We start from the raw sequence: 13,890 nt of genomic DNA on the forward strand, positions 1-13,890 counted from the left end.
CTGGCTTCGTCCCAGCTTGCCCTTCCCTCTCCCTGTGTCCTCAATGCCTGCCCCTAGGTTCATCGGAAACTTTTTTTTTTTTTTTGATTCCATATGTATGTGTTAACATACGGTATTTGTTTTTCTCTTCCTTACTTCACTGTGTATGACAGATTCTAGGTCCATCACCTCACTACAAATAACTCAATATCGTTTCTTTTTATGGCTGAGTAACATTCCATCATATATAAGTGCCACATCTTCTTTATCCATTCATCTGTCGATGGACACTTAGATTGCTTCCAATACTTTGCTATTGTAAAGAGAGCTTCAATGAACATTGTGCTACATGACTCTTTTGAAATATGGTTTTCTCAGGGTGTATGCCCAGTAGTGGGATTGCTGGGTCATATGGTAGTTCTATTTTTAGCTTGTTAAGGAACCTCCATACTGTGCTCCATAGTGGCTGTATCCATTTACATTCCCACCGACAGTGCAAGACAGTTCCCTTTTCTTCATATCCTCTCCAGCATTTACTGATTGTAGATTTTTTGATGATGGCCATTCTGACGGGTGTGAGGTGATACATTGTAGTTGTTTTTTTTTTTTTTTTACATCATTATTGGAGTATAATTGCTTTACAGTGGTGTGTTAGTTTCTGCTTTATAACAAAGTGAATCAGTTATACATATACATATGTTCCCATATCTTCCCTCTTGCGTCTCCCTCCCTCCCACCCTCCCTATCCCACCCCTCTAGGTGGTCACAAAGCACCGAGCTGATCTCCCTGTGCTATGCGGCTACTTCCCACTAGCTATCTATTTTACATTTGGTAGTGTATATATGTACATGCCACTCTCTCATTTTGTCACAGCTTACCCTTCGCCCTCCCCATATCCTCAAGTCCATTCTCCAGTAGGTCTGGGTCTTTATTCTCGTCTTACCCCTAGGTTCTTCATGACTTTTTTTTTCTTAAACTCTGTATGTATGTGTTAGCATATGGTATTTGTCTTTCTCTTTCTGACTTACTTCACTCTGTATGACAGACTGTAGGTACATCCACCTCATTACAAATAGCTCAACTTCATTTCTTTTTATGGCTGAGTAATATTCCATTGTATACATGTGCCACATCTTCTTTATCCATTCATCTGATGATGGACACTTAGGTTGTTTCCATCTCTGGGCTATTGTAAATAGAGCTGCAATGAATATTTTGGTACATGACTCTTTTTGAATTATGGTTTTCTCAGGGTATATGCCCAGTAGTGGGATTGCTGGGTCATATGGTAGTTCTATTTGTAGCTTTTTAAGGAACCTCCATACTGTTCTCCATAGTGGCTGTACCAATTCACATTCCCACGAGCAGTGCAAGAGTGTTCCCTTTTATTCACACCCTCTCCAGCATTTATTGTTTCTAGATTTTTTGATGATGGCCATTCTAACTGGTGTGAGATGATATCTCATTGTAGTTTTCATTTGCATTTTTCTAATGAATAATGATGTTGAGCATTCTTTCATGTGTTTGTTGGCAGTCTGTATATCTTCTTTGGAGAAATGTCTATTTAGGTCTTCTACCCTTTTTTGGATTGGGTTGTTTGTTTTCTTGTTATTGAGCTGCATGAGCTGCTTATAAATTTTGGAGATTAATCTTTTGTCAGTTGCTTCATATGCAAATATTTTCTCCCAGTCTGAGGGTTGTCTTTTGGTCTTGTTGATGGTTTCCTTTGCTGTGCAAAAGCTTTTAAGTTTCATTAGGTCCCATTAGTTTATTTTTGTTCTTATTTCCATTCGTCTAGGAGGTGGGTCCAAAAGGACCTTGCTGTGATTTATGTCATAGAGTGTTCTGCCTATGTTTTCCTCTAAGAGTTTGATAGTTTCTGGCCTTACATTTAGGTCTTTAATCCATTTTGAGCTTATTTTTGTGTATGGTGTTAGGGAGTGTTCTAATCTCATACTTTTACATGTAGCTGTCCAGTTTTCCCAGCACCACTTATTGAATAGGCTGTCCTTTCTCCACTGTACATTCCTGCATCCTTTATCAAAGATAAGGTGACCATATGTGCGTGGGATTATCTCTGGGCTTTCTATCCTGTTCCATTGATCTATCTTTCTGTTTTTATGCCAGTACCATACTGTCTTGATTATTGTAGCTTTGTAGTATAATCTGAAGTCAGGGAGCCTGATTCCTCCAGCTCCAGTTTTCGTTCTCAAGATTGCTTTGGCTATTCAGGGTCTTTCATGTTTCCATACACATTGTGAAATTTTTTGTTCTAGTTCTGTGAAAAATGCCAGTGTTAGTTTGATAGGGATTGCATTGAATCTGTAGATTGCTTTGGGTAGTAGAGTCATTTTCACAATGTTGATTCTTCCAATCCAAGAAAATGGTATATCTCTCCATCTATTTGTATCATCCTTAATTTCTTTCATCAGTGTCTTATAATTTTCTGCATACAAGTCTTTTGTCTCCTTAGGTAGGTTTATTCCTAGATATTTTATTCTTTTTGTTGCAATGGTAAATGGGAGTGTTTTCTTGATTTCACTTTCAGATTTTTCATCATTAGTGTATAGGAATGCCAGAGATTTCTGTGCATTAATTTTGTATCCTGCTACGTTGTGAAATTCATTGATTAGCTCTAGTAGTTTTCTGGTAGCATCTTTAGGAATTCTCTATGTATAGGATCATGTCATCTGCAGATAGTGACAGCTTTACTTCTTCCTTTCCAATTTGGATTCCTTTTATTTCCTTTTCTTCTCTGATTGCTGTGGATAAAACTTCCAAAACTATGTTGAATAAGAGTGGGGAGAGTGGGCCACCTTTTCTTTTTCCTGATCTTAGTGGGAATGGTTTCAATTTTTCACCATTGAGGACGATGTTGGCTGTGGGTTTGTCATATATGGCCTTTATTATGTTGAGGAAAGTTCCCTCTATGCCTACTTTCTGGAGGGTTTTTATCATAAATGGTTGTTAAATTTTGTTAAAAGCTTTCTCTGTATCTATTGAGATGATCATATGGTTTTTCTCCTTCAATTTGTTAATATGGTGTATCACGTCGATGGATTTGCATATATTGAAGAATCCTTGCATTCCTTGAATAAACCCCACTTGATCATGGTGTATCATCCTTTTAATGTGCTGTTGTCTTCTGTTTGCTAGTATTTTGTTGAGGATTTTTGCATCTATGTTCATCAGTGGTATTGGCCTGTAGTTTTCTTTCTTTGTGACATCCTTGTTTGGTTTTGGTATCAAGGTGATGGTGGCCTCAGAGAATGAATTTGGAAGTGTTCCTCACTCTACTATCCTTTGCAAGAGTTTGAGAAGGATAGGTGTTAGCTCTTCTCTAAATGTTTGATAGAATTCGCCTGTGAAGCCATCTGGTCTTGGGCTATTGTTTGTGGGAAGATTTTTTTTTTTTTTTAACATCTTTATTGGAGTATAATTGCTTTACAATGGTATGTTAGTTTCAGCTTCACAACAAAATGAATCAGTTATATATATACATATATTCCCATATCTCTTCCCGCTTGCGTCTCCCTCCCTCCCACCCTCCCTATCCCACCCCTCCAGGTGGTCACAAAGCACCGAGCTGATCTCCCTGTGCTATGCGGCTGCTTCCCACTAGCTATCTACCTTACGTTTGGTAGTGTATATATGTCCATGCCTCTTTATCGCTTTGTCACCGTTTACCCTTCCCCCTCCCCATAGTCTCAAGTCCATTCTCTAGTAAGTCTGTGTCTTTATTGCTGTTTCACCCCTAGGTTTTTCATGACTTTTTTTTTTTTTTAAATTCCATATATATGTGTTAGCATACGGTATTTGTCTCTCTCTTTCTGACTTACTTCACTCTGTATGACAGACTCTAGGTCTATCCACCTCATTACAAATAGCTCAATTTCGTCTCTTTTTATGGCTGAGTAATATTCCATTGTATATATGTGCCACATCTTCTTTATCCATTCATCCGATGATGGACACTTAGGTTGTTTCCATCTCTGGGCTATTGTAAATAGAGCTGCAATGAACATTTTGGTACATGACTCTTTTTGAATTATGGTTTTCTCAGGGTATATGCCCAGTAGTGGGATTGCTGGGTCATATGGTAGTTCTATTTGTAGCTTTTTAAGGAACCTCCATACTGTTCTCCACAGTGGCTGTATCAATTTACATTCCCACCAACAGTGTAAGAGGGTTCCCTTTTCTCCACACCCTCTCCAGCATTTATTGTTTCTAGATTTTTTGATGATGGCCATTCTGACTGGTGTGAGATGATATCTCATTGTAGTTTTGATTTGCATTTCTCTAATGATTAGTGATGTTGAGCATTCTTTCATGTGTTTGTTGGCACTCTGTATATCTTCTTTGGAGAAATGTCTATTTAGGTCTTCTGCCCATTTTTGGATTGGGTTGTTTGTTTTTCTGTTATTAAGCTGCATGAGCTGCTTATAAATTTTGGAGATTAATCCTTTGTCAGTTGCTTCATTTGCAAATATTTTCTCCCATTCTGAGGGTTGTCTTTTGGTCTTCTTTATGGTTTCCTTTGCTGCGCAAAAGCTTTTAAGTTTCATTAGGTCCCATTTGTTTACTTTTATGTTTATTTCCATTTCTCTAGGAGGTGGGTCCAAAAGGACCTTGCTGTGATTTATGTCATAGAGTGTTCTGCCTATGTTTTCCTCTAAGAGTTTGATAGTTTCTGGCCTTACATTTAGGTCTTTAATCCATTTTGAGCTTATTTTTGTGTATGGTGTTAGGGAGTGATCTAATCTCATACTTTTACATGTAGCTGTCCAGTTTTCCCAGCACCACTTATTGAATAGGCTGTCCTTTCTCCACTGTACATTTCTGCCTCCTTTGTCAAAGATAAGGTAACCATATGTGCGTGGGTTTATCTCTGGGCTTTCTATCCTGTTCCATTGATCTATCTTTCTGTTTTTGTGCCAGTACCATACCGTCTTGATAACTGTAGCTTTGTAGTATAGTCTGAAGTCAGGGAGCCTGATTCCTCCAGTTCCTTCTTTCGTTCTCAAGATTGCTTTGGCTATTCGGGATCTTTTGTGTTTCCATACAAATTGCAAAATTTTTTGTTCTAGTTCTGTGAAAAATGCCAGTGGTAGTTTGATAGGGATTGCATTGAATCTATAGATTGCTTTGGGTAGTATAGTCATTTTCACAATGTTGATTCTTCCAATCCAAGAACATGGTATGTCTCTCCATCTATTTGTATCATCTTTAATTTCTTTCATCAGTGTCTTATAATTTTCTGCATACAGATCTTTCGTCTCCTTAGGTAGGTTTATTCCTAGATATTTTATTCTTTTTGCTGCAATGGTAAATGGGAGTGTTTTCTTGATTTCACTTTCAGATTTTTCATCATTAGTATATAGGAATGCCAGAGATTTCTGTGCATTAATTTTGTATCCTGCCACTTTACCAAATTCATGGATTAGCTCTAGTAGTTTTCTGGTAGCATCTTTAGGGTTCTCTATGTATAGGATCATGTCATCTGCAAACAATGACAGCTTTACTTCTTCTTTTCCGATTTGGATTCCTTTTATTTCCTTTTCTTCTCTGATTGCTGTGGTAAAACTTCCAAAACTATGTTGAATAAGAGTGGTGAGAGTGGGCAACCTTGTCTTGTTCCTGATCTTAGTGGAAATGCTTTCAGTTTTTCACCATTGAGGATGATGTTTGCTGTGGGCTTGTCATATATGGCCTTTATTATGTTGAGGAAAGTTCCCTCTATGCCTACTTTCTGCAGGGTTTTTATCATAAATGGTTGTTAAATTTTGTTAAAAGCTTTCTCTGCATCTATTGAGATGATCATATGGTTTTTCTCCTTCAGTTTGTTAATATGGTTTATCACATTGATAGATTTGCGTATATTGAAGAATCCTTGCATTCCTGGAATAAACCCCACTTGATCATGGTGTATGATCCTTTTAATGTGCTGTTGGATTCTGTTTGCTAGTATTTTGTTGAGGATTTTTGCATCTATGTTCATCAGTGGTATTGGCTTGTAGTTTTCTTTCTTTGTGACATCCTTGTTTGGTTTTGGTATCAGGGTGATGGTGGCCTCGTAGAATGAGTTTGGGAGTGTTCCTCCCTCTGCTATATTTTGGAAGAGTTTGAGAAGGATAGGTGTTAGCTCTTCTCTAAATGTTTGATAGAATTCGCCTGTGAAGCCATCTGGTCCTGGGCTTTCCTTTGTTGGAAGATTTTTAATCACAGTTTCAATTTCAGTGCTTGTGATTGGTCTGTTCATATTTTCTATTTCTTCCTGATTCAGTCTTGGCAGGTTGTGCATTTCTAAGAATTTGTCCATGTCTTCCAGATTGTCCATTTTATTGGCATAGAGTTGCTTGTAGTAATCTCTCATGATCTCTTTTATTTCTGCAGTGTCAGTTGTTACCTCTCCTTTTTCATTTCTAATTCTATTGATTTGAGTCTTCTCCCTTTTTTTCTTGATGAGTCTGGCTAATGGTTTATCAATTTTGTTTATCTTCTCAAAGAACCAGCTTTTAGTTTTATTGATCTTTGCTATAGTTTCTTTCATTTCCTTTTAATTTATATCTGATGTGATCTTTATGATTTCTTTCCTTCTGCTAACTTTGGGGTTTTTTTGTTCTTCTTTCTCTAATTGCTTTAGGTGCAAGGTTAGGTTGTTTTTTTGAGATGTTTATTGTTTTTTGAGGTAGAATTGTATTGCTATAAACTTCCCTCTTACAACTGCTTTTGCTGCATCCCATAGGTTTTGAGTAGTCGTGTCTCCATTGTCATTTGTTTCTAGGTATTTTTTGATTTCCTCTTTGATTTCTTCAGTGATCACTTCGTTATTAAGTAGTGTAGTTTTTAGCCTCCATGTGTTTGTATTTTTTACAGATCTTTTACTGTAATTGATATCTAGTGTTATAGCATTGTGGTCGGAAAAGATACTTGATATGATTTCAATTTTCTTAAATTTACCAAGGCTAGATTTGTAAACCAAGATATGATCTATCCTGGAGAATGTTCCATGAGCACTTGAGAAAAATGTGTATTCTGTTGTTTTTGGATGGAATGTCCTATAAATATCAATTAAGTCCATTTTGTTTAATATATCATTTAAAGCTTGTGTTTCCTTATTCATTTTCATTTTGGATGATATGTCCATTGGTGCAAGTGGGGTGTTAACATCCCCCACTATGATTGTGTTACTGTCAATTTCCCCTTTTATGGCTGTTAGTATTTTCCTTATGTATTGAGGTGCTCCTGTGTTGGGTGCCTAAATATTTACAATTGTTAAATCTTCTTCTTGGATCGATCCCTTGATCATTATGTAGTGTCCGTCTTTGTCTCTTCTAATAGTCTTTATTTTAAAGTCTATTTTGTCTGATATGAGAATTGCTACTCCATGTTGATTTCCATTTGCATGGAATATCGTTTGACATCCCCTCAGTTTCAGTCTGTATGTGTCAGGTCTGAAATGGGTCTCTTGTAGACAGCATATATACGGGCCTTGTTTCTGTATCCATTCAGCAAGTCTATGTCTTTCTTTTGGAGCATTTAGTCCATTTACATTTAAGGTAATTATTGATATGCATGTTCATATTACCATTTTCTTAATTGTTTTGGGTTTTTTATTGTAGGTCTTTTCCTTCTCTTGTGTTTCCTGCCTAGAGAAGTTCCTTTAGCATTTGTTGTAAAGCTGGTTGGTGGTGCTGAACTCTCTTAGCTTTTGCTTGTCTGTGAAGGTTTTAATTTCTTCATCAAATCTGAATGAGATCCTTGCTGGGTAGAGTATTCTTTCATCACTTTAAGTATGTCCTGCCACTCCTTTCTGGCTTGCAGGGTTTCTGCTGAATGATCAGCTGTTAACCTCATGGGGATTCCTTTGTATGTTGTTGTTTTTCCCTTGCTGCTTTTAATATTTTTTTCTTTGTATTTAATTTTATTTGTTTGATTAATATGTGTCTTGGCGTGTTTCTCCTTGGATTTTTCCTGTATGGGACTCTCTGCGCTTCCTGACTTGATTGACCATTTCCTTTCCCATATTAGGGAAGTTTTCAGCTATAATTTTTCACATATTTTCTCAATTCTTATCTGTTTCTATTCTTCTGGGACCCCTATAATTCAAATGTTGATATGTTTAATGTTGTCCCAGATGTCCCTGAGAGTGTCTTCAATTCTTTTTATTCTTTTTTCTTTATTCTGCTCTGTGGTAGTTATTTCAAATATTTTATCTTCCAGGTCACTTATCCGTTCTTCTGCCTCAGTTATTCTGTTATTGAACACTTCCAGAGAATTTTTAATTTCATTTATTGTGTTGTTCATCATTGTTTGTTTGCTCTTTAGTTTTTCTATATCCTTTTTAAACGTTTCTTGTATTTTCTTCATTCTATTTCCAAGATTTTGGATCATCTTTACTATCATTACTCTGAATTATTTCTCAGGTAGACTGCCTCTTTCATCTTCATTTGTTTGGTGTGGTTGGTTTTTACCTTGCTCCTTCATCTGCTGCGTGTTTCTCTGTCTTCTCATTTTGTTTAACTTACTGTGTTTTAGGTGTCCTTTTCACAGGCTGAAGGTTTGTAGTTCTTATTGTTTTTGCTGTCTGCCCCCTGTGCTTAAGTTTGGTTCAGTGGGTCGTGTAGGCTTCCTGGTTCAGGGGACTGGTGCCTGTGTTCTGGTGGATGAGGCTGGATCTTGTCTTTCTGGTGGGCAGGACCACATCCAGTCGTGTGTTTTGGGGTGTCTGTGACCTTATTATGATTTTAGGCAGCCTCTATGGTAATGGCTGAGGTTGTATTCCTGTCTTGCTAGTTTTTTGACATAGGGTGTCCATCACTGTAGCTTTCTTGTTGTTGAGTGGAGCTGGGTCTTAATGTTGAGATGGAGATCTCTTGGAGAGCTTTCACTGTTTGATATTACACAGAGCCAGGAGGTCTCTGGTGGATCAATGTCCTGAACTCAGCTCTCCCACCACAGAGGCACAGGCCTGACACCCAGCCGGAGCATGAAGACCCTGTCAGCCACACTTCTTAGAAGAAAAGGGAGAAAAAAAGAAAGACAGAAAGAAAACAAAATAAAGTTTTTAAATTAAATTTTTTTTAATTATTAAAAATAAAAAAGTAAAGAGAAAAAAAGAAGGAAAAAACAATGAAAGAAAGAAAGAAGAGAGCAACCAAACCAAAAAAGAAATCCACCAATTATAAAAAGCGCTAAAAACTATCCTAAAAAACAAATTAAAAAAACAAACAAAACACCAGACAGACAGAACCCTAGGACAAATGGTAAAAGCAAAGCTATACAGACAAAGTCACAAAAAGAAGTATACACCTATACACTCACAAAAAGAGAAAAGGGAAATATATATATATATATACATATATATATATATATAAATGAAGAGAGCAACCAAATCAATAAACAAATCTACCAGTGATAATAAACGCTAATTACTAAACTAAGATAAACATAAAACCAGAAACAAATTAGAGGCAGAAAGCAAACACAAGTCTATAGTTGCTCCCAAAGTCCACCACCTCAATTTTGAGATGTTTTGTCTTCTATTCAGGTATTCTGCCGACGCAGGGTACATGAAGTTGATTGTGGAGGTTTAATCCACTGCTCCTGAGGCTGCTGGGAGAAATTTCCCTTTCTCTGCTTTGTTCACACAGCACCTGGGGTTCAGCTTTCAATTTGGCCCCGCCTCTGCGTGTAGGTCACCTGAGAGCATCTGTTCCCTGCCCAGACAGGACAGGGTTAAAGTAGCAGCTGATTAGGGGGCTCTGGCTCACTCAGGCTGGGGGGAGGGAGGGATACGGAATGCGGGGCTAGCCTGCAGTGACAGAGGCCAGTGTGACATTGTAGCAGCCTGAGTCACGCCATGTGTTCTCCCAGGGAAGTTGTCCCTGGATCTCGGAACCCTGGAAGTGGCAGGCTGCACAGGCTCCTGGGAGGGGAGATGTGGATAGTGACCTTTGCTTGCACACAGGCTTCTTGGTGGCTGCAGCAGCAGCCTTAGCGTCTCATGCCTGCCTCTTGTGTCTGCTCTGATAGCCACGGCTCGCCACCGTCTCTGGAGCTCGTTTAGTCAGTGCTCTGAATCTCGTCTCCTCGCAAACACCGAAACAATTGTCTCTTGCCTCTTATGCATGTCCAACCTTTTTTCTGGACTCCCTGCTGGCTAGCTGTAGCTCATTAGCCCCCTTCAGGATGTATTCACGCAGCCAACCCCAGTCCGCTCCCTGGGATTTGACGTCCAAAGCCCCAGCCTCAGCTCCCAGACCCCACCCGTCCTGGTGGGTGAGCAGACAAGCCTCTCAGGCTGATGATTGCTGATCAGAACCTATCCTCTGTGGAGGAATCTCTCTGCTTTGCCCTCTGCACCCCTATTGCTGCACTCTCCTCCATGCTATGAAGCTTCCCCCCTGCTTCCCCTCGTTTGTGTCAGTGAAGGGGCCTCCTAGTGTGTGGAAACTTTTCCTCCTTCACAGCTCCCTCCCAGAGGTGCAGGTCCATCCCTATTCTTTTTTCTCTGTTTTTTCTTTTTTCTTTTGCCCTTTCCAAGTACGTGGGGAGTTTCTTGCCTTTTGGGAAGTCTGGGTTCTTCTGCCAGCATTCAGTAGTTGTTCTGTAGGAGTTGTTCCACATGTAGATGTATTTCTCATGTATTTGTGGTTAGGAAGGTGATCTCCATGTCTTAATCCTCTGCCGTGTTGAACGTCTCTCCAGAACCTTTTCTCTTAAACACAATATTTTTTTCTTATTACAAGTGCAATGTATATTTGTTGTAGAAATTATAGAAAATATAGATGATCGGAATGAAGAAAACAAAATCAACTCATAACCCAATTAAAAAGAAATAACCACTGTTAGCATGTTGGCAGAATTTTACTTTTTCATTTATCTCCATAGCTACCTTAGTTATAGAGATATAGAGTCAAAAATGTAAGATTGTGTACATATTATTTTTCTTAACAATTCAATAATATGAAACTACTTTGCAAACCTACTTTATCTTCCACTGGCAATGCATTCTAAGTATTTTCCACACTTTAAATATTTTTGTATAAAATTCTTTTAAAGGATTCTCAGGAGATCATTGTTTGGCTCCATCATAGTTCATTTTATCAATGCCTTGGCATTGGGCAATTAAGTTCTAGAATAAACAAAACTATAATAGAGAGGTTGGTGTTCACTATGATTATTGAGTTACACCAAATTCCCATATATGGAATTGAGGCTAAATATATTTAAAACACTTCTGAGCCATGTTAATCAAATGACCTCCAATTTATACCATTTTATACCCACTCCAGCAGTGTATAAATGTGTCAGCCTGATTACTATCAAAATTAAAAACCCTTTTCTTAATGAGATAACATTCTTAACTCGTTAGATTAGACATTTTAGGGCTAATGGCACTCTATAATTTTGTTTTGTTTGTTTTTTTTTCCTTTTGCAACTCTCCTATACATGTCCCCCACACCCTGAATCACCCTTCTCTCTCTCTCTGTCTTTCTCTCTCTGTCTCTGTTTCTCTTATAATAGTGATGATTTTTTCTTGGTTGTGAGAGCTTTTAACAAAACTGATACAATTTTTATTTGAGCAGTTTTAGGTTTACAAAAAATAATTGAAAAAATAGGGCTTTGGTGGCGCAGTGGTTGAGAGTCTGCCTGCCGATGCAGGGGACTCGGGTTCGTGCCCCGGTCCGCGAGGATCCCACATGCCGCGGAGCGGCTGGGCCCGTGAGCCGTGGCCGCTGAGCCTGCGCGTCCGGAGCCTGTGCTCCACAACGGGAGAGGCCACAACAGCGAGAGGCCCGCGTACCAAAAAATAAATAAATAATTGAACAAATAGTACAGAAAGTTACCATGTACACCCCTTGCCACTCCCCTGAATTTCCCCTATTATATAACATCTTGCATTAGTGCAACATGTTTATTACATTTGATGAGTCTATATCGATAAAAATATTATCAACTGAAGTCTATAGTGTACACTAAGGTACACTCTTTATGTTGTACATCCTATTGATTTTTACAAATGTATAATGACATATAACCATCATTACAGTTTCATATGGAATAATAGTTTCACTACCCTAAAAATCCAGTATGCTTCACCTATTCATCCCTCTCTCTCTCCCTTCTCCCAACCCCCTAACAACCACTGATCTTTTTACTGTCTGCATAGTTTTGCCTTTTTCAGAATGTCATATAGTTGGAATCATACAGTATGTAGTCTTTTCATACTACATACCACGTCCACACAGCAATGCACATTTGTTTCCTTTCTGTCTTTTCATGACTTGATAGCTCATTTCTTTTTATTGCTGAATAATATTCCATTGTATAAATTACCATAGGTTATCCATTTACCTATTGAAGGACATCTTGCTTTTTTTCAAGTTTTAGACATTATGAATAAACCTTCTATAAGCATGTGTGTGCAGGTTTTTGTGTGGACTTAAGTTTTCAGCTCATTTGTGTAAATACCAAGGGCCATGATTGGTGGATCCTATGGTAAGAATACATTTAGTGTTGTAAGAAACCACCACTCTGTCTACCAAAGTGGCTGCAAATTTTGCACACTCATCAGCAGTAAATGAGAGTTCCTGTTGCTTTGTATCTTCACTAGTATTTCGTGTTGTCACCGTTTTGGATTTTGGCCATTCTAATAGGTTCATAGCAATATATCATTGGCATTTTAATTTGCAATTCCCTCATGACATATGATGTTGAGCATCTTTTAGTATGTTTATTTGCCATCCATGTCTTCTTTGGTGAGGTATCTTTTCAGATCTCTAGTGAATTGTTTATTAATTGAGCTGTTTGTTTCCTTATTGTTGAGTTTTAAGATTTCTTTGTGTATTTTGGATACCAGTTTTTTATCTGTTATGTATTTTGCAAATATTTTCTCCCAGTCTGTGGCATACCTTTTCATTATCTTAAGGGAAAGTTTTTTATATTGAGTAAATTAATTCTTTTTCTGTTTTATAGAACTGGATGTATTTTCCCACTTTATTAATTACCTTTCAGTTTTCTTCAAAGTATTTTTTGATGTTCAGAGGTTTTTGTTTTCAAATTGTCAAATCCATAAATCTTTTTCCTTGGAACTCATTTCTTTGTGGTTAAACAAAGAAAGACCCTTTCCTTTCAAGAGCATATAGCAAATTGTTCAATTATACTCTCTTTAAAGTCTCTATGGCTTTACTTGGTTTTTCTTCCTCTCCTCCACTCCCTCCTCTCCCTCCTCTTCCATCTTTTACATTTAACCTTTAATCTACTATATTTTGACTAGTTAAGTTAGACATAGTGACCTAAATTTACTTTTTTCTCAATGGTTAGCCAGTTATTCATCATTATTTGTTGAAAAATTTATTCTGTGTCATTAGAATATAGTTTTAATACCTATAAGTTTGTAATATATTTTATTACTTGAGCATGTCCCTCTTTATTACTCTTTTTTTAAAAAGTGTTCTTGACTATTCTCTTGTGTTTTGAAAGACGATTTTTTGAATTACTCTTTCACATTCTAAAAATATATTTGGCATTTTTATTGAAGTCATATTTAATCTATAGGATAATTTGAACAGAGTTGACATATTATGATATTCTTTCCATCCAGAAAATAGTGTGTTTTATCTTTTTCTGTTCATACTAGAGTTGAGTAACTTTATTTAAGCAAGTCTTCATTTTTTGTTGTTTATTTGGAGGTGGTTTCTATTTTTATTGCTATTGAGCATTAGATATTTTTTCTATTATGTTTTGGAACTGGGTTTTGCTAATATATGGAGAAGCTATTTATTCTTATATGTATGTCCATTTAAATCACGGGTTTTTATAAGACATTAGTGTTTCTGGGAACTTTAGACAGCATTCAGTGCCCTTGCATATCTCTGTATTGAAGATTCACCTATTAGAGGCAA

The 13,890-nt window shown here is 37.4% G+C and overlaps 1 protein-coding gene and 1 pseudogene across 4 annotated transcripts in view; one reads left to right on the forward strand and one right to left on the reverse strand.

The window, feature by feature from the left end:
• The window catches only part of LOC115860486 (probable ATP-dependent RNA helicase DDX5 pseudogene), a 171,063-nt pseudogene extending 158,415 nt beyond the window's left edge, over window positions 1-12,648 (reverse strand).
• LOC115860494 (AGBL carboxypeptidase 4) overlaps window positions 1-13,890 on the forward strand; it is a 1,403,751-nt gene that overhangs the window by 575,386 nt on the left and 814,475 nt on the right. The window lies entirely within an intron of this gene.

This window comes from Globicephala melas, chromosome 1, assembly GCF_963455315.2.
Source record: "Globicephala melas chromosome 1, mGloMel1.2, whole genome shotgun sequence".
In the NCBI taxonomy this organism is placed as follows: domain Eukaryota; kingdom Metazoa; phylum Chordata; class Mammalia; order Artiodactyla; family Delphinidae; genus Globicephala; species Globicephala melas.